At 43.4% G+C, this 25,759-nt stretch overlaps 1 long non-coding RNA gene across 1 annotated transcript in view; it reads left to right on the top strand.

Moving 5' to 3' along the window:
• The first annotated feature begins 3,482 nt into the window (after positions 1 to 3,482).
• LOC146866342 (uncharacterized) overlaps positions 3,483 to 25,759 on the top strand; it is a 180,417-nt gene continuing 158,140 nt past the window's right edge. Inside the window, exon 1 of the long non-coding RNA XR_014976794.1 lies at positions 3,483 to 3,567. This is a non-coding gene — a long non-coding RNA (uncharacterized LOC146866342). The remainder of the gene's footprint in view (positions 3,568 to 25,759) is intronic.

Raw genomic sequence — 25,759 nt, 5'->3', positions numbered from 1 at the left:
TTGGGAATATTTGAAAAAAATAAAATATATATATAGACATATATGATTGATAAAATTGTTTATATACTGTTATTTTATTTTCATGTCTATAAGTATATATGTATCTATAAATTATTTTTGTTTGTTGATATCTTTAGCGCTGTTTGACGAATCTTCACAAAATATTCCCCTCCATCCATCAACGAGGGCGGAGAAAAAGTGGGGTGAGGTCCCAAAATGCATTTTCCCCATTGATTTTTCTATAGGAACTTTAGACACAGCTACAGCCCAAACCGCAGAACGGATGTACACCAAATGTTGTAGAAAGCTAGATTTTGGCACAGAAAGACAGCTTTTTGAGCTTCAGTAGTTTATGAGCAAATAATGCTCAAAAGCTTTCTACCAAGAAGTGGTGGCAGCCATCTCATCCCCAAGTCATATAAACAAAAATCCCGAAAAAGCCAAAGGGGCAGGATAGGGATACCCTGACCCCCTAGGCCCTGGGCCAAAAGTGTGTTTTTTCAAATGTTGCAGTGACTGTGCAAATATCCCCCATGAGTGCGCCAGGGATGGGGAGGGGGGTACATATGTGATTTTAGGTTAGTGGCCATATGGCCCCAAGACTCTAAGAGGCCATGGGTACCCATCCCCTGGGGGCAAATTGATAAAAAGTCGAGACAGTTCACACAGTCACCTCCCGAGCCTTTAAAGACCTCAAGGCCCCATGCCCTGGGGTCAAACTTATGTTTAAAGGGAGAGGGGCCAGGGAGAGGGGCCACACAAAACCCCTTCCTGAGCCTTAAAAGGCCCTTGGGACCCCAACTCCGAGGCCGGCTCTATTACTCTATCCTGGGGAGCCCACCCAGGGACAGAGTAGTTTTCCTGCCCGCATCATTATCGGGCAGTGATACATATGTTTGTTTCCACCTTGCTGAAGCATTTTTAAATATCCCATCAGGAGGGAGCAAACATGCCTTCCCTGCCTACAGCAGCATGGGCAGGGAAGGCATGTGAGCTCCCAGCCAGCAGGAGATTTTAATACGCTCCTGCCGCATGGGGCAGACATATTTTTCCCTGCCCGGAAACAGTAGAGCTATTGCTCCAGTCCAGAGGAAACAAGCATAAATGGTTGCTCCCTCAGGGCAGAAGTCCCCTTTCTATTGACAATATGCCCCCAAGGATGGGTTCCCTGGGCCTGATAAGGTTCCAGGAGGGGGGCATACTACCTCCTCCACTTTTATTCTGGATTTTGGCCCCAGGGATTGCATCCCTGGGACCTATTAACATTCGGAATGCGGGCCACGCTGTCCCTCACCATTTTTATCTCATATGGTCCAGGAGGATGGGATCCCTGGGTCCACTTTTGGCTCGGGATGTTGGCTGCCTGCAGGGTTGGTTGACCACAGGGCCTTGCTGTCTAGTTTGTCGTTTTGGGTTCTTGTATACTACTTTAGTAATGTATTGTTATGTTATGTTAAATTGTGTTATGTTACCTATATTTTGATGATTAAAAGCCTCATTACGAGTCTGGTGGTCCAAGAACCGCTAGACTCTTGGGGCGCGGTGATGGCTGTCCAGCCCCTGCAGCCCAGGCGGTCCGACTGCCCCTTTACAAGTTGAGCAGTAGCCGGCAGGTAACTGCTGTTCCCTGGAGGTGGTGCAGCGGTCAGGTACTTAGTTATATGCTGGTGGTGCCGTTGTCGCACGGCCATGCATATTTTGATTTTTAGGACTACCAGCGGTCTCATGGAGGTTTTTCCTCCATAAAAAGCTGGTGGTCCTGAAACAAAAGGGCCCTTCAGGGCACCCTGTTGCTCATTTGCATGAGGATGCATGCAGGGGGGTACAACATGTGCCCCCCTGTATGCATGCACTCCAGTTCTTGCACGACATAGACTTTACAGTCCATGCCGTGCAGGAACTTTTTTGGGCGTTCCCATTGCAGTGCCCATTTTCAGAGGCACCACCCAAAAAATCCTGCCAGACCCAAGGAAACTTGAAATCTGGCAGTCCGTGGGAACACAAGTTTGGTTGTGCGGGAGTGGGCTGCCGGTGTGGCGGTCCACTCCTGCACCGCCAAACTTGTAATCAGGTGCTAAGCATGATGTATATGTATTTTTGAGAATGTAATGTGTTTTGTGTGTGGGGTTTCTTATTTACTTAACAGTTCTTGTCTACAAATCTATCCTATGTGCAGTGGGAGAGTTATTATTAAAACGGAAATGAATTTTAGCTTATAATAAACCAATGCTTTTTACTTTGATTTTCTTTATTTTGAGGGTTTCCTGGAGCGTTTCTTTTTTTTAAAACACTGTTGTTTTTTTTTATGGTTCCTAGATACCTCGAATAGCTTTGAGGGATCTCTATTGGATACAGTTTATTGAAAACATTTGGGGGGGATCTTTTTAGACAATATTTTTCCTATTTTTGGTAGATTACTATTTTTGATTACGTGGATACAGAGGAAGCTCTGCAGCTACAGAATAGTAAGTTTTATTTATTTCATTTCTTTTGGGTGAGGTGTGTGATATTTAATTGTTTGTGTGAATATTATGTGATTGATATTTGGAATTGTGTGGCTGATGTTTTGTAATTAATTCATGTGATGGATTGAGTATATTTTTTTAGTTTCTTTATGGGTGACAGTTACATCTTTTGAAAAATAATTTATATATTATTTTATTTTCTCAGTCTTCATTAACATTGGAGTTTTATTTAATTTTTAGGCTGATGTAATAAACTATTATATTTTGATTTGTCCTGTTGGTTTAGCTTATCCAGGCCCAAACCGTCCCTTTTACGAAATGCAAGTCACCCCTAAGGTAGGCTCAAGGCAGTCCCACGGGCAGGGTGCAGAGTATTCAAATGGTAGGACATGCACTAGTGTGGTTTACGTGTCCTAATAGTGAAATACTGCTAATTTTGTGTTTCACAATTGCAAGGACCAGTGGCGGTTTCTGTGCGAGGGCATAGGGGGTACGCCGCCTTTACTTTCATAGTAAAAAAAGAAAGAAATGTGCAATGCTAAATCTGCATTAAAAAATAATAAAACCTTGTATTTGCACATACAAACCCGAAACTTGAATGGGGTGGGAGGGGGTTCTGTATATAACACTGTCTGCCAGGCCGCCACTCACTGTTATGTTATGACCCTGATGGATCACGCGGGCTGCTTTTCTTAAACCTGCAAGTTGCTCCCCTGGTGGACAGGCCCAAAGTCTAGAGAGTATTTTCCGGGCTGACAACCTCTCAGCCCTGAGGTCTGTTATGTCATCAGCTCGGCATACACCTAGCATCTAGGGACAGTCTCCACCCCCTGATGATGTGGAGGTAAAGTTCGCCCCGGGCATTTCAGATGCAAGCCCTGTCACCCCACCCTTTCACATCTTGTTACAGGGTGGGGTGGGACTCACCCTGTGACGAGGTGGGAAAGGGTGGGGTAAGACACACTGCGCAGATTCGACTGTGACTGCTTCCCGCCTGTATTAATCCTGGACTCCGTTGTAGCACCGGCGTGCGTGTTTCTGTTCAGAAAGTTGATTTATTTACTGCCAGCCAAGGTGGCGACAGTGCCAGTGGGGAATCAAGGTCAGTGAGATCGAGACGCTCCAGAAGCATAATAATTTATTACATGCAGCGAGAGGATTTAAAATGGGAGGCCAGGAACAGGGATAACATACATGTAGTCGAGGTGAGCTTAAAAAACATACCAGCTGGTCCCGTCTGTCTCTTTGAATAAAGTGGTGGGAATATGTTAATGGGTAGTGGGCGAGTCTGAACCAGGCCAGCTGATGTTAAATACCAAGAAGAGGTTTTGCTTGTTTGTCGAGAAACAAACAAGCCTGCTTGTAATCCATTCCTAGTAACCTTGTCGTCAAAAAGAAAACACGCAATCCAATAACAGAAGGTGGCCGGGGTGAAAGGTTCGCCGCTCCAGCATTGTGAACAGGCATAACTAACATTGATTTATTTTTACCATACACCAACTTTGGTGTGCCGGCTTACTGGAGCATTTAATCATTCATTAGAAGCCCACTCCAAGAAAGAAACAGCAGCACGAACACTGACATAACACCTGTTAATTGTTATCATTAACAGGAAGTCGCCACTTTCCTTAATTAAGTCTCTTCACTAGAATACATTTTAGGTTTCTCATTTGGGAGTGCCTGAGTGATGACAGTGGCTAGCGAGGCCAGCATCAAGAACATTCAGTCATGGCTGAGTGAGACAATTTGGAAGTACTATAACTTCTGCCAGTAAGAAGTAGAGAAGAACCGAACAAGAGGCACACAAAATGCGTGTTGATACAACTCGCTACTTCGAACTAGAGATATACAATGCTATAAAAGGATAAATGAGTTTTATTCTCTTAGGATGTGGTTGAGGGAGGCTGATGACTTGATCATTTGTAATTGTCGCCAGCACCTTGAGAGAGTATTTTCAGAATATAAAATGCCAGTTACTAATTATGCATTTTATATTGAATGTTTAATTTAGTTGTCCTGATTAAGAAACATAAGGTGGGGTGACAGTACTGCATGTTTAGCTATCTGATTATATAAACAGTGTAATGTGATGTAATGATGCAAAATGCGTGAGCACTAAATCCACAGAGCAGCATGTGTTCCAGTTTCAAAATATAAATTGTGGTTCCTGTTTTCAGTGGTTCTGTTTGCTCGTGAATTCTTCAAGTGTTTCCTGTGTTTTCTTAAGTTGCTTTGATTGCGCTGCAGGCATGTTTCCTTAGTTCACCTTTCTGATGTAGTTTATAGGACATTTGCACATATGATGTTCATTTTTATTATGTTAGATTAAAGCATATTTGATAAAAGTTATTTTAAACATGAAAGAAAAAGTGGGTGTTTTAGACAGTTAAATCTCAGACATCACTTCACCTGCGATGTCAAGGTGGGGAACATAACTTGTGATGCAGGACATGATGGCACGGTGTCTGATCTGTCCAGGGACTGCGTAGAGTCCACTGATCAGAAAGTAACTGGAAAAAAACTGGTTTGCCTGAATGTGCTTGATTTCTGGTCCGCGCCAGGTAGAATTGCAGTGACCGTTATCGTACGTCCAGCAGTTCATTTTAATATGTGCAAATGATGATAACATCAGCATACGCAAAGATTGTCCTCTATAGGTCATAAAAATTGGAAATTTCTTAAATTATAAATAATTAAATCGTATTGCTTTATTAACCTTCCTGCTTCCTCAAATTTGCTTGAAAATACACCATTTATCCACTCGCTCGCTCGCCACAGTGCAGTACTGCAAAAGTTTTACGCCCTACCACTTTCAAATGTCACTAGCCGCCACTGACAAGGACTATCTTTCTCATAGGATATTATGGGGATTACCGTGAAATATCTTTTAAATGTAATTTCCCATTGGTAGCAGATAGAGATTTGGAGTTTAGGGTCTCTGAACTCACAAAATACATAATTTGGTGATGTTGGTTTTTAAATTGTGTGTTTGAAAATGGCACTTTTAGAAAGTGAACATTTTCTTACGTAACCCTTCTGTGCCTGCGCCTGTCTGTAGAATACATGTCTGGGTTGACTATTGCACATTCACTCTAGACAGTCACACAAAGGGACCTGAGGTGTGCCTTGCATGTCCTGATGTCTCATCACCACTCTGATGGGCCTTCCTGAGCTAGGGTGGTGGGAGGAGTTGTCACTGGCATCTGAATAGGCCTGTGCCTGTCCTCTCACAAAGCTGTCTTCCCCCCCCCCCCCCCCAGTGTGTCTGGAGCCAGGTTTGGAAAAGGCAGGGTCCAAAGACATTCCTTTGAAGTCTGCCTACCTCAAAGGCAGAAAGGGGTATAAGTATTGGCCCTCTGGCACCCCAAAATCATAACACTTCTGGACTGAGAACATTCTGCCAGGAAAAAGAGCTGGATGCTTTAGGAGGGACTGCTACTCTGCCTGTTGCTTTGTTGTGCTGGCCTGCTGCTTGCTCCTTCAGTCCTAGGAGTGAAAGGAATGGACTTTGCTCTCTATATCCTGCTTCCAAGGTTCTCTCCAAGGGCTTTTGAGTGCTTGCCTCTGTTTAAGAAGTCTCAAGGCCTTCAAATACTTCAACTACCAGTGCCTGGGCTCTTCTGCTGAAAGTCCTGACTTGACAAGTGGTGCCAAATCCAGTTCTTGGGCCTTTGGAAGTGTAACCTAGTGATGTTAAGGAGAAAATCCATGCATCGACTCCCAGCGCCTGTTTTCTCAATGCACCGCTGCAAAAGATTGATGCCTCACCACTCCCTGCATCAAAGCACGGTTTCCGGTCGACCCACCGACTGCAGCTTTTCACCGCATGCCCCAGCTTGCCATCTCAGCGCATCAGAAAAATCGCCGCAGAGTGAGTCCCAAGCAACGTGTCACCGACGTCCATGGCACCCGCTACGGCTCCGACGCAGCACCTGTTTTGCGGCTGTGGAATAAACAGTATGCCTACATCACCACTGTTGCTTTGATGCAGCTTGTCTGCATTTTCAACGCATCGTCCCTAAACAAGGATTCTTCATCAATACCGCACTGCAGTAAGGAACTGAGGTCACGAGTCTGGAAACTGACGCATCACGTCCACTGCCAGAAAGGAACCAATGCATCACCTCCCCTGCCAGTAAGGAACTGATGCATCTCCTCCCCTGCCTAGCAGAAATGAACTAACACATTATCTCCCCTGCCAGTAACATAACATAATATGTGTATTTGTAAAGCGCAAGTTCACCCGGAGGTATCATGGGACTGAATAACAGAGGTTTATTGTTACCCAACTCAATGGTACTCAGAACCCGGCCCATCACCTCCCCTGTGTAGTATGGAACCAACGCATTGCTTTGCTTTTCTGGTGCCTCACCTCCCCTGCGCCTTACACTGTCTTTAATTTTTGATGCATCCAAGGTACTTTGTGCTAAAACTAATGCATATATTGATTTATATGGACTAAACTAAACTAATCTTTTAAAAGTGATATTTTGACTTGTGTATGTTGGATTTTTGTCGTTTTGGTCTGGTTTTATTCTGATAAATATTGGCTATTTTTCGAAACTGGTGTGGACTCCTTTTGTAGTGTTTTCACTGTGTTACTGTGTGTGTGTACAAATACTTTACACATTGCCTCTGAGATAATCCTGACTGCTCGTGCCAAGCTACCAAGGGGGTGAGCAGGGGTTATCTTAGCTTGGACAGGGTGCAAAGCACTGTCAACTAGAGACCCCATTTCTAGAGTTTAATAGTATAAATATATACAATAGTTCAAAGTTTGCACGTTTCTTATTCACATGTAAAATTATGCAACTACTTCTAGTTTGCATACTTACATGTATTTTCTGTTTATATATTTCACGCTGTTTTGCAGCTTCTCTGTTGGGGTGTTCTAATGTGGAGCAGGTGCTTTCTTTTCTATAGGATGATAAAACATGTCAGTTTCATTTTACATGTTAATTTTTTGGTAGTTCGCAGAGGTTGGAGTTGTTAGGTTTATGTTTACTAACTATTTGGGTGAGTTTATAGTTTGTTTTTATTTTATGCATACTTACTTTCTTACATCTTTTTGCTGGTGTGTGATATTGTTTTTTTTTCTGGCAGTTTATCGTTTTTTCAAGCCATATCTTTTTCCTTTTAGGAAGTCTATGCAAAGCGATAGAAATTGGAGAGTGTTTGAACAATTATTTGCTATTTAAAATCTATAAGTTTATTAACAAGTACATTTTAGTTTAAATATACGTTTTTCTTACTTGGATAGGTAGATGTTGAGCTTTATATATTTCTTCTGGTAGAATTTCCTCTTCTTGCAGCGTTTGTGTTTTTTGAAGTATCTAGTTGTTTAAATTAGTGTGCCTTTAATATTGTTGATTTAATTGTCTGATTTTATTGGCTAAAATTATTTATACTGGTTGGTTTAGTTTGAATTTCTTTTTGTCAGTTATGTCCTCCTATCGTAAATGCTAATTTAGGTTTTACTTATTATGCATGACATATAGTTTGATAGTTTTGAATATAAATGTATGTATATATATATTTTTAGTAGTTTGGTTGTTGTCTAAATGTTTGTACTTAATGGTAATATTTTTGTTGTTGTAGTGTTATGATTTTAGTTATAAAATTTACTGGGGTGAATGATAAATATTTTGGTGATGTAATACATTTATATTCAGTTTCATCATCATCATAAAATCTTTATTTGGTTGACAAAAACAACCATAAAAGAATACAAAAGATAAAAATATAAAATCATCTCAGTAAAATATTCCAGATAAAAATCACAATCAAAAACAGGAAAGTCCTGGTCACAGTACATGAACTAGTCGAGACTCGATCTCCTAGACATCGAGCAGCTCGTAAAAGCATAAAACAGCTTACATAGCACACTCACTGGGGAGCATCTGGAGGTAAACCAAGGTCGTCCTTACTTGAAACAAAAATGCAGGCACTTTCAACAGGGGGACTAAAAACAGCTTCCTTGGCCTACTAAAATAGCCGCAAAGTATAACAAATTGCAGAGTGTCCAGCAGAGACTTATTGTTGCAGCTGCAGGGCAGCCTAACATCAGGCAAGGCCCAGCTGCTTGGAGAGACCAGAAGATGGTGAAGTGAGTTAAACATGAACGTGGCCAGGAGAAACCTATCTCACTGATTGCAGACCTGGGCTAGATAGGGCTTCATATCCTGAACAGTCTTCAGGAGTATATGTCGCTGCAGTGTGGGTTTCTGCAGCTCATGCTGCTCTCTATCCAGCAGGGCTCACTCCAGAAACAACCTCTTAACAAATGTCAATTCACGAGAGGACAAAGAGTTGGGATAATTAAAGATATCAGTCCTCCAAAGAGAGGCAAAAGCTGCGGGCCACCGTACTCGTCACTTGACCAAGACCCAGCTCCACCTGAACTGAAAACACAGAATGGAATGTGGAACCTGCACTACCTAAAGTAGAAATTTGTTCTCTGTGATTTGGATCATGCTCAAGTGTGCGTTTCCCCAGAACTCACTACCATACCTTAGCTGGGACCCACATTTTGCCTGATCGATTCTTAGGAACACCTTCGGAGACCAAGAACCTAGCCCACATGTGAAACTAGAAACCGCCCCTATAGTTTTAATGAGCTCAGATCTTTTACCCTCAATTAATAGCTTCCAGTAATTTTTTGCATCAAATAGGACCCCCAAATAGGGGCAAGCAGAGACTTTACACAAGGTGTGATTAGTCACCTTAAAAGTCTTACTGCTACTGGGCCTTGGACCAACAACCATAACATAGGACTTAGAAAGGTTTATGGAGAGGTCCAAGTCTCCCATAAATGAGACAAACCTGATCAGGAGTAGATCCAACCACTGAACCGTGTGGACTGTAAGAACTGCATCATCAACGTATTATAAGACTAAGAGGGATCTAGCTCCAACCCAGGGATAGGCCACTGAAACTGAAAGTAGAGAAGACTTCAGCTTATTCACATATAGAGTGAACAGGAATGGGACAAGAATGCACCCTTAGCGAACACCACTACTGGTGGGGAATGAAAAAGTGTGAGCAACGCCCTGTGAAATATTTAGCAAGGAGGAAGTTTCTGCACGAAGGTTGGCTAAAAGGGCCACAATATTTGAGTCACCCCCCCATCTAAAAGAGCAAGGCCTAGAGTTTAGCATGGTTCACCCTGTCAAACTTGGATGTTAAGTCCATGGAAGCTAGAATCAATGATTCACAGCAGGCAACCGTGTATTTATTGATAATAAGATGAAGATTCCGGCATTGGTCAGAGGTGGCCCTACCAGACCTGAAACCATATTGGACATCACTCATAATGGTATTCTCCTCTGCCCACTCCCACAGCTTGTTTACAATTACCCTCCCTATGACCTTTACCACACATCTATTAATGAAATTGGGTGGTAGCATTGGGGATTGTCTTTGTCGCCCTTCTTAGAGACTGGGAAAATCACGCTGTAGATCATGAATGCATCACCCCCTCCCAATCAACTGTTTTCGGGACCTGAGTCAAAAGAGGCCCCCGACCTTCACATCGGCCCTGAACAAATCTGGAGGATTTCAATCTGGTCCCGGGTGCCTTATTGCAGGACAGTGCCAGGCTACCCTGGGTGACTTCTTCTAGGGAAAAGACCACTGGAGCACTGGCTGAGACCTCTAATGCCATATCATTGTCCCACCTGCATTCACCCTGATTGAAAACACCTTAAGAATAGCTGACCCATTGTTGTTCAGAGATATGATGACATATCACTGGTCCAAATCCATCTTCAAAACAAGGCCTATTAACCACTTTCCAAAAGAGTGAGCTGTCCCCTCTCACAAGCCTGGTATAGCTCCTCCCAAGCTGTCTCCTGCAGGGTGGATTTGCAAGCATCTAGAGCTTGCTTGTAGGCCACCCTGCATCCTGCAACCAGGCTCCTTTCCCTGGACATCTGCTTTAATGCAGCCTTCAGCTGTTGCAATGATCTCGTCCTCCTATGGTAAACGCTAATTTAGGTTTTATTTATAATGCATGACATATAGTTTTATCATTTTGAATATAAATGTATTTATATATATTTGTTAGTATTTGGTTGTTGTCTAAATGTTTGTATTTAATGGTCATAATTATTTTTGGTGTGTAGAGTTATGATTAGTTATAACATTTATAGAGGTGAATGGTAAATATTTTGGTGGTTTAATATATTTATATTCAATTTAAACATGTCTAAAATGTTTTAGGTTTATTTCAAATAATTGTTTTACTTAAAAAGTGTTTTTTTTATTTATGATAATTTGATTATTTTGTCAATATTATTGTGTAAATCAATATTTGTGACATAATATATGTTTTTTAAATGTAAAAATATTTGTGTTTTTGATATAAGTAAAAATCAATATTTTTAAAAATGATATTTGTTTTCTCGACATTTGTGATTTTACTAGTCAGTGATTCGGGCCCACGCCTTTCCACTTTTAATTGTTGTCCATTCACTTAGTAAACATAGCAATGCTCCCGATTAATTTTGCATTTTGTTTGCAAGGGCCACAGTTCTCCTGTGTTTTGGGGTCATGGTTGTGTGCTTGAGATCCCAGTTTTCCTCACAGACCACACATTAGTAATCAGCTCTTTGCAAAAATCAGGGAGGAGGGGAAATGATGAACCAGACATATGATTCAGCATTGCAGTCTGTCTCCCACTCCATAATTAGTTGCATCAAACCACTGTCTTTAGAAAATACACAAATTGTACAAACATGATCCAGGTATGTGTAAAGGGGTACAGTTTTGCCATAATCTAAAACTCTTAATATGACATAAAAAATGGGACAAATGGGAGGAAAAACAGGTCAGCAATATTGTGGATGTGATGTATAATGGGAAGTTATGATATATTTGATATCAATTATTGCAAGCAGAAGACTGGAAAAAAACACACAGTTGTACCATTACTTCTCAAGACTGACACTGTGGCAGTAGGTTTGCACCACAGCTTGCCCTTGAATAGACTGGCACTGTTTAAAAAAGAATACAACTGAAACAATGACATTTGTCATAGTTTATTTCAGGGTCAGAAGATGTCTGAGATCCAGATATGCTTCTTGGGCTTAATCTTGTTAGACATAGTGTTAAAAAGCAAGATGTCATAGTCCAAGGGATGTGAGGCTAATGGGAAATCAATTCAAATGCTTTGCAGTGCCTGGTTGAATTCTTGAGGATGACTAGGTCTCCAGTAGAGCGCTCTAATTCCCCCTTAATCAAGACCTATCATGGTAAATTAGTTCCATGTTATGGCCAAATATCAAACATTTTAAGAGATTATGTGTTCCTTTCACATTAACCAGTCATGCAGGTTATGTAGATTCTGCATTATCATATTTATTGCACAGGATTTTATACTCAAAACACAGTTGCACTCTTCTGTCTTCTGTTTTAACTGATTAGGAGTACACTGGCCTTTTAAGAACCTTTATGAATATGTTGCCACATGCCCCCCCAAGCCTTAATAAGCCCGGGGGCCCCATCCTCTGGGCCCCAATTCCAATAAAAAGTAGAAGGGGAAACGTAGGCTCCTTCCCTGAACCTTAATTGCTCCTGGTGGTCCCATCCCCTGGGGGAAAATTTGAATAAAAAGGGAAAGGGGCACGCAGCCCATTGCTCACTCCCTGAGCGTTTTATGCCCGAGTACCCCATTCGCCAGGGCCTGTATTAACTATAAGTAGGTGCCATGGTGGCCATCAGGGACACTCACCAAGCAGAAAGTTGGGGACTGCAGGTAAAGCCTCAGAGTCCCTGTGGAGGCAGCCGGCTCCCCATACTGTGGGAGCCGGCATCGCTCCCACCCTGCGAGAGTAGCTATTTCAGCACGCTCACACTGTGGGGGAATAATATATGTTTCCCTACCCCAGGAGCATGGGCAAGGAAACAGAAGTCTGCTCCGACCCAGTGGGAGCATTTTTAAAGATCCCACTGAGTGAGAGCAGCCATGCCTTTCCTGCCCGCACTCCTGCAGGCAGGGAAGCATGTTTGTGCCCACCCGAGTGGGAGCAAACACATGTTTTCCTGTCCCCTCTTATGTGAGCAGCGAAACTACTGTGTCCCGGAGGTGGGCTCTCCGGGACACAGTCTATAAGCTGGCCCCAGGGGATGGGGTCCCCTTTCCTTTAGAGACTCCTGGGAGGCATGCACCTCCTCCTTTTAAAGTTGTGTTCAGCCATGGGCGATGGGGTCCCTGGGGCCTTTTAAGGTTCTGGGAGGGGGGTGCAGCATCCCCCACCTTTTTTTATAGAATCGGGCTCCAGGAGATGGATCACTGGGGCCTAATAAGGCTCATTTACTTATCAGCCTGGGGGATGGGGTCTCTAGGCCTCAGAGAGACTTGGGAAGGGGGGCCACATGCCCCACACTCTTAAAGAAATAATTAGCGCCGCCCCCAGGGGCCCTGGCTCACCCTGGGATTTTATTTTATGACAGCAGGGATGTGTGCCAAAAACAAATTCAAAAACGTTTTTGGCCCCACCGCCAGGCCCAGGGTTTCAGGGTATCCCTACCTTGTACCTTTATGTCTTTTTATCGCTTTATTTTGGAGGACACTTGACTTAGTCTCAAGTCCTAAAATGGCTTCTGCCACATCGTTGTTGATGTGATGGCAGCCAATCAGATCTCAGCAAGACATCTGTCAGATCTGTGGAGCCTCCTTGGCATGAAATATAAACATTTTTTGCAATAATTGCTCAAAAACGACTTAACAGATTTACACCAAATCCCAAAAAGCCCTCTTTCTGGACCAAGATCTACATGTGCACCAAATTTGCTGTAAATCTGTTATGCGGTTTAGGCTGTAGCTGTGTCTAAAGATCCTATGGAAAAATGAATGGGGTAAATGTGTTTTGGGAAACCTCCTTTTTCTTGGTACAAGCTTGTAGGATCACCCCACAACTTTCTAGGAAGGAGCTCAAGAGAATTTTTATTTGTTTGCAAGAATTTTGTGAAGATTTGTCAAACAGCGGCAAAGATACAAGGAAACCAAAAACTGCATTTCCTATGGAAACACAATTCTAACTATAACTGATATATATGTGTGTGTGTGTAGATATATATACACGCACACACACACACACACACACACACACACACACACACACACACACACACACACACATATATATATATATACACAACACTACTCCGAAAGCCTCTTGAGTCTGTGTCATCAATGATTTGCTCTGGTGGAGAGCAACGCCTTGCCCACCAGTAGGAGGCTGTAGATAACGCCTGTGACTGCTCCTCCCAGGCCTGCTACAGTGTGGGGTTGCCATTTATTTGCTTGAGTTGGTGACCTATTCCTTACCGTCTGCCTCTCCACCCAACTCTGCCCCCACGGGGCCTCGCCGATGGTGACGCTGAGGCTCCCTCCTCGTAGCGGCACAGCAACACCCAGTCCCAGGCATCTGAGAGCTCAGTGAAGAAGTATATAGTATTGTTCGCCATCACGTTTAGCTTGGCCATGAATAACAATACCTTAAGCCTACTTGTCGGAATTTTAGGCTCTCCGGTGCTGCACACCCACTGTGTAATCTGGAAATAGGTATATTCTCACATTGCCATGCAAAATTGGGTCTGCATTGCGGGTCGCTTGCAATATTGCCTCTTAGTCATGGTAATTTATTACACGCACCACCACAGGTCTAGGGGGGGGCTCCTACCGGTGGTCTCCTGGCTGTAACTCAATGGGCTTGCTCAAGCAATAAATGTGGGGATAAGGTGTCGTGTGCTACTGTCTGGCTCAGCCAGTTTTTGAAAAACTGCACCTGGTCCGACACTTTGGCTCCTTCGGGAAACCCCACTATCTGGAGATTGATTCGGCGTGAGTGCCCTTCTTAGTCTTCCGTCCTGTTTTCAAGTTCCTGTACTTTGGCAGTAAGAGATCGTACTTTGGCGACCAGTTCTGACACTTCAGACTAGATTTTTACTACGGCAGAATCCGCAGTTCCGACTCGGTGGACAATTTCTACTGGTCTTCCCGGAGCAACCTCATTTCAATCACTACTGCATCAACTCTAGCTCTTAAATCCTGTCTGGCAACAGCAATAACCTTCAGGATTTTGTCTAATTTTGCATTCATGGCCGTTGGGGGCAGCTCCTCGGCCGTAGTCTCAGGGCTAGGACATCAGGCAGGTCTGTAGGTTGGCATCCAGCAGACTGGGAGTGCATTCCACCTCTTTTCCCCATGCTGCAAATTGTGTCACCCTCCTTTGTGCCACTGAGAGGCTACTGGGCTGCTTCCATCCAAAATCGGGTGGCTCACTCTTTCTAGACCTACCAGACCCCTGATCACTATAAGACTGTTCAGTGATAGGGTGGCACGCACGACCTGGGCTGACACTCCCCACCAGTCGGGACAGGGCTCAGTGGTCTGTCTGCTCTGACATACTTGATCCTATTTCGGGCCTGGTGGCAGAGGTTGGCCCGGCCTCGCCAGGTGCAGCCCCGGTGCCTGTGAGACAGCTTTAAAGTCTGTGTGATCACCTCCTGAGACTAGGCGAGATAAAAACATCACAAGTACCCTAGTGAAAAAGAACCATTCACAATATTTCAAAGTAAAGAAGGATGTAAAGCATAGTCGAGAAAACACAAAACAGTTACATGTGAAAAAAACAAACTCTGTATTCGCCGCCAATTCAGCCATTGCCCACAACACATCGAAAAAAAAAATTGAAATATTTTATGAAATGTCAAGCCAAGGTCCATCACACTCCTTCACAAACTCGTCGATGCGTTAGACTTTTACTCTTTTAACAAGTTCAATTGAATAGTTTATAACCAACCCTGTCTGAAAATCCTCACGTTCCTCGGATGAGCAACTTTTGAGCATGAGACATATTAAAAGGGAATTCTCTAGAGACCTACAGACCTCACTTTATCATATCAATAATTTAACTCCTAGGTTTCTCAAAGAAGTGAAAGAAAATGTTATCCAAACGTTAATACACTTTTTATTTACAACCATCCTATTTTTCACCCCCAAGTGCAATTCTACAGTGTTCCTTTACAGAAAACTAGGAAATGAAATTGACTAGTAACTGAGGAGGCTAGGTAGCCAAACTGCGAGATTCGGGATCATGACCAGCAATTGGATGAATGCATATCTTTATTTAAAACGTATTTCTCAGATACAGCAGATTTGTTTTCACAGATTATTCTATATTCACGGGGGTCTTGTCATTAGCTTAATATTTTCACTATAATTGCAAGTTCACTAAAAGAAAGCACTCCTGATGGAAAAATATTTCAGTGTGGAGTGGTATGTAAATAATTTCACCAGGAGCAAGGAGGTGGGAAAGTTCTCTAATGCTTTGCAAAGCCAAACATTCCACGAACTGTTGGCAAGGAGGTGGGTGTCATTGCCAACCTTCTATGAACTGTACTACAGATAAATTAAACAAGCCTGCTAATATAACTTCATTAAAAACAAACAGCAACATGGTTGGCAATCCTTCTTGTAACCTGTCACGATTTGGGTATTAATATCTAGATCAAAAGTTCACTGAGATTTGTTTATGCAGTCCCTACTCCCATTTAGAGAAACTTCCTTGCCAAAGTCGTGGCGTGTGTGCACTTCCTGTTTATAAAGTTAATAGTGTACAGTTTAGATAAAATAAAGTTTAGTGTTTAGTTGTAAAGTACATTTGTAAAATTGTACATCTGCGCAAAAGGGGTTACTGTCTTCACTCGCGGCGGGCTTAAAGCTTGGCAAACAATTGTTTCGGCAACGGTTGCCATCCTTTTTCTTAACATGCAGTCTTTCCGTTTCCATTGTGATTAGATAAAACGGTAAATGTTTCTCCTTCCTGGGAACGATGTATTTCCCATGGACCTCATGAGCTGACACGGAAAACAAGTGCACAAAAGTACAATAAACACGTAATTTGTCAGAAGCAATTTCATGCTTGGCTTGATCTACCAAACATTATGGGGCTGATTCACGAAGCCATTTTAGACCTCTGCATTAAGGTTAGGAGCGTAAATGCTTAGATTTAGGAGTTTGAGTTCAAATCTGGAATTCACGAATCACGAATTTACACTTACAAATGGATTTACTCCGACATTAAATTACAGCGATGTAGTTTGAAATTACATATAGAGGTGGAGAATGCCTATTCCAGGGTCAGGATGGCTCAAAGTTAGGGAACACTCACAAACTTATAAGGTTGCGGGAATTCACATATTTTACTCGGGCACACCCCGACCCTGGACACGAATAGAAATAAACTGTTGCCAAGTGGTGGAGTATCTAGAGTGGCAATGGGGAGGAAACCCCAGCTCCCAAAACTTTTTGTGAGATAGGAGGGAAGATGAAAATATTTTCTCTGTGGAGAAAAAAATAGTATCAAACTTCAAACGTCAAATGCACTTTTCTAAAGTACTATCACATATACACATCTACACCTGTTACATATACAGGTGTAAATATGCAAGTGAGTACCCTTCTAAAACTGTGACTCTTGCTGCACCCCCCGGGTACTCCAGGAAGACAAGGAATACTTGTGAAATCAAAATTAGTCAGAGACTTATTTCAAGCTCAGTCCTAAAGCAATGTAATGTAATGTTAAATATTTTTTTAAAACGCGATTAATTGCCCGGAGGCGTCTAGGCGCAGCTATGTTACAGAGATAGGCCAGATAAATGAATACATGATAAGCAATGTAGACTTTCAGTAACAGTATCTCACCTATGGAAGCGAAAGATCCGGTAATTATAGTGCTGTTAAATGTACAAAGTATACAAAACATATAGCCATGTAAAATGGCCAGGCCCTGCTCCGAAACCTTGGGGGTCAGCCTTTGTCTTTGCACAGCGGGGCATAGCCAACAGGCCTGTGTCAAACTCACTCTGGGGTACCAGCCCCTGCTGTGCACAGACTTTTGCTATGCGCATAAGGGTTGTCTGTAATGCCAGGCCTTTGGTCAAGGCCTGTGCCGAACCCACTTTGGTGAACACCTAAGGTGTACATGGCCTTTGTCCTTGCTCAGAGTCAGTTAGCCTTGTACTGATGGCGCCCCACTGTGGAGATCAGCCATACTACTCAGGCCTTCAGCCATGCGCAGCAGTGTTGACTGCAAGGCCTTGCCTTTGCCAGGCCGTTCTTGGAACCCATCGAGGGGGACCGACCGAGCTGGACAGGTCTTCAGCTGTGCACAGTGGTGACTGTCCGCAAGCCCTGCTCCCAACCCACTTAGGGACACCCACTCAGGCTTTGGCCAGGCCCTGTGCCCAAAACACCACAAGCAACCAGCCCACACTGTGAACTGTCATTGGCAATGCAGAATGGGGGGTTGCCGCATGGCCTGGTCTACAGTAAACCCTCAGCCCCACCTATTCGGTAGATGCAGATCACATATAGTTGAGGGGTTTTAAAATATTCAGGTTTGCGGATCTCATAACAAGTCCGCAAATCTGAATGTGGGGGACCAGACTCCGATGTGCAAGGCCCTAGTCAGGGTTGGCCGCATGGCCTGTCCTTTGACCAGGCTCTGCGCCCAACTCACCAAGGACTGCCAACTCCTGCTGTACTTGATCGGGGCAGGTAGACAACCCACTGCCATGTGCAACAGTGGTTGACAACAGGGCACAGCTGGTAGACATTTTCAACAACCTAATCCACATATGGTCAACTCCTGCTGTGCACTGCCCGTGTGCAGCTAGAGTTGACCACAGTGCCCGGCCTGTGACTAGATCTTGTACCCAACCTCCCTTGCAGCCAGCCCTACTCCATATGGCATTAAGCTGCAGTTGTCAGGAGTTTACTACAGAGTCTGCTATGTAGCAGGGTACTGGGACTAAACCCCCTCGGGGCCAAACCCCCACCATACATCACACGCAGGTAGGAAGTTAAGCTGAGATAGATTTCGTATTTAATCTTTCATGCAGATTTATCAAATAACCTGAAAGTAATTAGCAAATCAAAAGCATTTTTGACACATTACCCCCTTCATTTTCCAACCCTGAACTGGGATTAACTTGTAATATACTAAATTGCATACTGATTTGTCAAACGGGTTCAAGGTACTTACAAATTCAGACGTTTTGTCCCAATCAAGATGCTGGGAGAGTATCTGCACACGCAGCTGATAGGTCTGCACACCCAAAGTTCCTTTACTATTCATAAATAGGTTGATTGTGCTGTGTTGAGTTTGAGGTCTGTGGTAGGGCTCCTGTTAGCACCATGATTTGTAGCTTGGATCCCAGCCTTATGCCATCATTATCATCATCTTCATTAGGATACTCCACTGACAGTGGGCTGAATGGGTATAGGCCAAGTGTGGACAATTCCTTCACATTTTCTTTTAGCCGAGGTGCTGCAGCACCACCCTAGGCGGGTCGAGAAACAGTTCACTTATGTGGTTTGTGTGACGCTTGTTAGAACCTACATGTATTCTGACGTCAATGACACTCAGCTTAAGGTCAATTGTAAATGCAGTCTATGTGTCATAGACTCATGACCTTTGGGTTAAGGCTTTATTTTCGTATAGGCCTCTGTCCATGCACTGTTGCGGTGCCCAGATGACCTGCTTTATGTTTCCACTCATGTGGTCGAAGAATGCACCAACTTTCTCTTCTAATTAGATTTTTCCTTAATAAGGGTGTACAATACATCTCATCCTGATAAGTTGTGCTTACTTTGTGGATCGCTAACATTCCCAAATTTTGTGCATGTAATTCGCAACTGTTGGAAACGCAGGGGCTTATTTATTAGCCGCTGCGTCACTTTTGCGCCACCAGTGCGTCTAGGTAGATGCGTCACTTCGTAAACCCCTGCACCACATTATACCTGCGCAAGGTATAATGTATGCAGGGTGGGCGTACCCCCGCAAGAAAGGGTCGTAGGAGTGGAGCAGCAAAATCTTTGAAATTTTGCTGCGCCACTTCTAGGACGCCAATGCGTCAAAACCTTGCGTCTGCCTTTGCTGGAGTTGGGTCAGGCTTCCGACACAACTCCAGCAATGCGCCTCTTTTTGCGCTGACAGATACGTCAGAAATACTGACGTATCTGTCTTTCCTTGCGACATGATGCGTCATATTGTAAATATGACACATCATTGGTGTTGCAAGGAGGGCACACTGAGAAGTGGAGCATCGCTGCTTTCACGCAGCGATGCGCCACTTCTCGTAAATGAGGCCCGCAGTGCTTTGCGATTTCTGCACAGCGAATTTGAAACAAATTCCCCCTGGTACATCTACCTATTTCACTGCATTTACTAAACTGTGTGGAGTTATCGTACAAATTCCCAGCAAGGGACTACTTTTGCCTACTGAAAGTGTCTGCAGATGTTTTTCAGAAAATCCATCCTTGCTTTTGGGTTATGAGCCTTGATGTGGAAGCTGAAGGAGCTGCAACTTACCCAGAGCAGGACTTGCCTTTGGAATGTAAAGTTTCAAAAAGATAGACACAATTTTTCAGAGAGAGCTAAAATATGCATCATTGGATTTTTATATCGATAAAACTGTTCATTGACGTATGATGTTTGCTTTTTGCTTCCTTGTTTGAGTAATAAAAGCCGGTTCAAGCATCAAGATTTAGTGAACTATAAAGATTTTACGATTGTTTAATGTCCACACGGCAATAAAACAAGCATTGGCATAGTCTCTAGGTCTGGTCTTGGCTGCCAGCCTTTTAGATATGCCAATGCTGGTTTTATTTTGTGGTGGATTTAGCAAAACATTATTGTTGGGGAAGCTGCTGGGCATCTCAATCTAAAAATAAAGCAGTGGCTCAAAGCAAGAAATTGTTGTTCTCTATGAGTATCCGTTGCCATTATAGTGTGCTAAAGTACTGAGCCGAATTACAAATTTCCCTGCGACAGACCTTTTTAGGTCCCTGATAAATAAAGAGAAGTTAGCAATATCCAATAGTTAAAATTTCTGTGTAACCTATTTGGCTACACAGTGAGGACCCAAAAGTCGAGAAATGGGATTAAATGTAGGTTTATTACAAATTCAAAGGCAAATTGATGTATACACATATCAAGAATATATTGTAAAATTACAGAATTACTACTGGTAATCCATATTGTCTGTCAAAGTTTAATATGAGTTACATAAAGCACACACTCAATTCAACAATAGCAATGCAGAAAATAAGGAATAGAATCTGATGATCAGTATTTGATTTTTGGTCCTCTTGCCGATACATGAGTAAATCTTAATAACCTAAAGTAAGCCTAAAATAAGTAGCAGTAATTGGGGAAACCCCTAATTGTAACCAGTAACGCAGGAAAGTATCATCATTCCAGAGACTTCTGTAGAAGTTCTCCACAATCTGGAGTAATGTACAGCATAAAGCATCACAACAGAAATATAGCAAGGTGGTCTCTACCCCTCTAAGTCTCAGGGGAATCTGACTAAAGCTAAAGTGTGACTAACTAGCTAAAACTTCACAGAGCATTCGAGAATCCCATATCTCGTGTTTCAGTACTTTTCCACCTTCTCACGGTAAAACTTGGCTGTTTCAATTGATACTCCCATCTCTTGGTCTGAACATCAGAGGCTGTATTACGCATTGTCATTGTTTGTGCCCGGTGCACCTTTTGAAAGGTATGCCGGGCGCAAACAATGACAATGTGCTCCAATATGGTTAATGCACTGCCCCCAGGGCAGCCGCAAACTCGCGCTGCCCCACGGCAGCGCATTCATGTGAAAACACGGACTGGCTGCTTGCAGCCGCTCCGTGTTTCTACAGTGCAGGCGCCAACCCGCCTGCACTTTTAAAGGGGATTAGAGATCCCCTTGCAGGTGGATGCAGTCAGTGACTGCACCCCCCTGCAAGAGGATATATGGGGGTCCATAGGACCCTCTTTCTCCCCTCCAGAGGGCTGCTCTCAGGGGGCGCACTCACAGTGCGCCACCTTCTAGGTGACGCACTGTGAGTGCGCCACTTGAGAGCTTCTTTGCCTCTGCACCCATCTCTCTAATATAAAAGACACACAGATGATTGGCGGAATGCAGAGTAAATGAAACATTCACCCCCAGTCAAGAGATCTGGGTTAAATCCATTGTTCTTTTGCTCACCATGCCACCCCAGTTTAGACCCAGCCAAATGCAAATCAGTCTTGACCCTGTGCCTCATGGGAACAGTCCAGCCCGAACTGCCAAGCCAGGTCCTCCATGAACCTCAAACAGGCATCCTGGGGCCGGTTTCAGGGCATCATCCCTCATCAAAAAGGCTAGCTTGAATCCATTGAAACAGTGAGGCCGGGACCCATGTCTGGGCATATCCAGCGCACTTAGGGCAAGACAGCAAAAGACACACAGATGATGGATGGAATGCAGAGAAAATCAAATATTCACCCCCAGTCAAGAGATCTGGGTTAAATCCATCATATTTTCGCTCACCATGCCACCCCAGTTTAGACTCAGCCATATGCAAATCAGTCTTGACCCTGTGCCTCATGGGAACAGTCCAGCCCGAACTGCCATGTCAGGTCCTCCCTGGACTGGAAACAAGCATCCTGGGACCGGTTTCCAGGCATCACCCTTCATCAGCCAAGCCAGCTTGAATCCTATGGCACAGTGAGCCTGGGAACCACTTCTGGGTATACCCGGCGCATTTAGGGAGAGAGGGCAAAAGACACACAAATGATGGACGGAATGCTGAGCAATTCAAACATTCACCCCAGTCAAAAGATCTGGGTTAAATCTATTGTTCTTTTGCTCACCATGCCACCCCAGTTTAGACCAGCCATATGCAAATCAGTCTTGACCCTGTGCCTCATGGGGACAGTCCAGCTTTTTGCATTTGCATTTGCCACACGTCTGTAATATTGTGCAAGAGCAGAGGCCAAGGATTTCCCTCATTTGGATAGGGCAAGCCCTATGCATATGAGGGAACACCCACTGATGGTAGCGCTAGTATTACTGAATGGGACGCACAAGCGTCTGCGCCCCCTTCTATAATGCCAAAGTGCCCGGGGGCGCCCAAATAGGGCGCAAATGCCTGTTGCCCCCCCTCCGGTGCACTTATTGTAATTACGCCCCTGAACTTCCTTTGATTCCTCCCATCTCCAGATAGTCACATGCATCAGTGTCCTCCCTTTGTTTGTTAGCGCCTCTCGTCTTTGCCAAAAGTTGTTCTCCTAAGCCCCACTTTCCCTTATACACAATGTGCCTTTCACTAACTATGAGATCTTATGAACGCACCTGCAAAGAAGAAGGAAACATTGCAACCAAGCAAACTTTCATGTTTAAGGTTAAACATTAGAGTCCAAATGCTTAAGGTCTTTGGTCAAATAGACGTAGCATATCACTTCAATACACATTATAAATGCATAATTATGGATACACATACAATTACAAAATAAATGCAGGACACTATTCAAATGAAAACGTGAGTATATATGTAATTTCAACAAAATTACTCAAACTACACAAATGCAGATATATGTGAAAACGGCAATTTGATATCACTATTGAAAAACATTTGTATGCACGCTCATGTAAATGTCTGAATTATACAGTGAATGCACCTTCAGTATTTTGGTAAAGTGCCCCACTTTACGTTAATGGTATTAAAGTGCAACACAGGTTATGTAGTTGTGTGTAAGTTCTAAAGGTGACCTGTCAAGTTCTCACACGTTTTAAAACCATGTCTAGGAGGGTTCAGTGATCAAATGTGAATATTCACGTACAAGCTTTTAGCTTTTGCATGACAAGAATTTACTCATCAAATATAAAAAAATTCCACATGGACAGAAACTTACTGTTGCACCCTCTACAATATAAAATGCAGATTCCACCCTTTCCATCTACAACAATGGCACAGTGCTCATTCAGCCCTTAGAAAACAATCTTGAACTCTTCATTATTCTCTTTTTCTACCTCAAGGACAAACTAGACATGACCTCCCCACCTACCCCCTTGCATCTCCCCTTTGCCTCCTTCCCTTCCAACAATCATGTCTCTACCACCCCACACCCCGCTGCCCACATATCCCCATTGGTGATCACTCTGCAGCCAAAGACCTGCACTCCCCTAGAGATAATGTTAGCACGCCTCACCAACACTACTCTATTATCCCAATCTCACACTCTTCTATAGTCACAGACACTTACATCCACAGACTCAATACTTAACACTATAATCTCTGGACTGCAATTGATCACGGCTGACATCCTCAAATTGGTTCATATGACCTCTAATCTTTAACATAAGTGGCCCTCACACATGACTCCACTCCAGATTATCAACTCTCTAACTCCTAATTACCACTGCCTCCATCTCTCCCTACTCACGGGCTACCCATTCTTATTGGAAATCCGCACTGAACCATAATCACCCCTACAGAGCCAATAGGCTAGTCAGACAATTATCGGACTACGATATACTTTCCCTCATAGACACTTATAACCATGATTAGGTCAACCTCTATATACCCTACACAAAAATCGAGAATATCATCCCTCACCCTCTTAGGACATCCAAACACAACACTAGGTTTATACATAAAATGAATCTCAAACAAGATCCCATCTCACAAGCGTCCATGATCACACTCAAAACATCCCTGAAATGAGCATTACACAACTGCCACTCAGCTGTGAAACACACGGTGGGAATAGCCGATCTCATTCTTAACCATGACTTGGACATCCTTGTGCTCACTGAAACTTTGTTGAACGAATCCTCAGCCTCAATATGTGACATACTAGTCCCCCCAGTCATGGCATCATCAGACTAGACCATTTAAGCTGTTCTGGGGGCTGCTGAGCCTGTATATACAGATCCACACTTTCTCTAAAACTCTCTAACGCTCTCTCACTGCCTTCCTGTGAATACCTAAGAATTAACATAACCACCAATGACAACTCAAGATGTTCTCTTCACACGTTTCACCAGCCTCCAAGAGATAACCACATGTTCATTGAACCGATCATGGAGATTATCTCCTCCAACAATGATGAACACGCAGCAAGATTTTTCTTGTCCACTTTAATATTCATTGGAACAATTCCAATGACCACCTCATGAAAAGTTTCAAGTGCGTCCTCCAAGACCTTAACCTTATCCAAGCCTGCAATAACCCCAACCCATAACAAAAGGGCCACCCTTGATTTAATCATTGCAAAAGAGAACTTCATACAAATTGAACCCATCCTTCCTTGCGACTGGACTGACCACCACAGCATCACCTTCCTTATCTCAGTAAGGGAAACCATCTCTAGGGGCTACCTATGAAAGCCAAACACTGGGTCAGAGATACCCCCAACTTTAACCCACTCACTATGTCAGCTGTCAGCAATGACATCTTGCTCCCTACCTCCTCTATGGATAACACTCTTGACCTCACTAAGCACTGAATAAATTGTATGCCCAAAATCATGGGCCACCTTGCACCTTAACAACTAAAATAAATCCTGACTAAACGAACTAACCCCTGGTTCGATTGTGGCCTTAACGAGGAACATCGCCACCTAAGACTTGCAGAAAGAGCTTGAAGACATACCCCCTCCTTGGCCAACCTAAATTCCTATGACAAAGGAGCGCTTACAATAGGTACACCAAGAACGCTAAAACTACCTTCTTCTAAAATCAACTAAACACAGAAATTAATAGATTAAAAAAAACTGTTCCAATTGCTCAAAAGCCAGATAATCTGCAAGAGCCATCCCCCTTCCTCAGACAACGAAACACCACCTAATTGCAAGTCCTTTGCCAACTTCTTTATTGAGAAAAACATGCTAATCTCCAATAATATCCAGAAAGCTATGTAACTCCTACCACCCGTACCCACCCTACATCTTACCCCTCATGAAAAGGAAGGCTGCCCGAGATACCCCCCACACTCACCTAATAATAATGCCAACTGGTCTAGCTTAACAACCTTCGAAGAAAATGACATTCTAAACATTTTAACCTCTCTTAAATACTCCAACCATTTCTCTGACCCCCTGCTCCCTAAATTCCTCAGCAAGTCCATCTACCTCCAACTCCCATTATGGACCATGATAATCAATGCCTCACTCAATCAAGGTACTTTACCTGACTGCCTCAAAAGTGAGCAAGTTACTCCTATCCTTATAAACCCTACTTCCGACCAGTCTGATCACAATAACTACTGCCCTATCTTCAACATCCCTACCTCAACCAAACCCTTAGAAAAATGTGTGCACTTACAGCTTTACGATCACATTGAGCATTTCCAACTCTTTGAACAATGCCAATCTGTCTTCCGACAGGATCATTGCACCGAAACTGCCTTGGTTCACATTGTTGATGATGCCCTTTGGTCACTCAACTAGAATGAATCTTGCTTACTTATC

Source organism: Triturus cristatus, chromosome 2_1 (assembly GCF_964204655.1).
Source record: "Triturus cristatus chromosome 2_1, aTriCri1.1, whole genome shotgun sequence".
Classification (NCBI taxonomy): domain Eukaryota; kingdom Metazoa; phylum Chordata; class Amphibia; order Caudata; family Salamandridae; genus Triturus; species Triturus cristatus.
The sequence above is the reverse complement of the archived record's forward strand: the minus strand, read 5'-3'. Positions and strand labels throughout refer to the sequence as shown.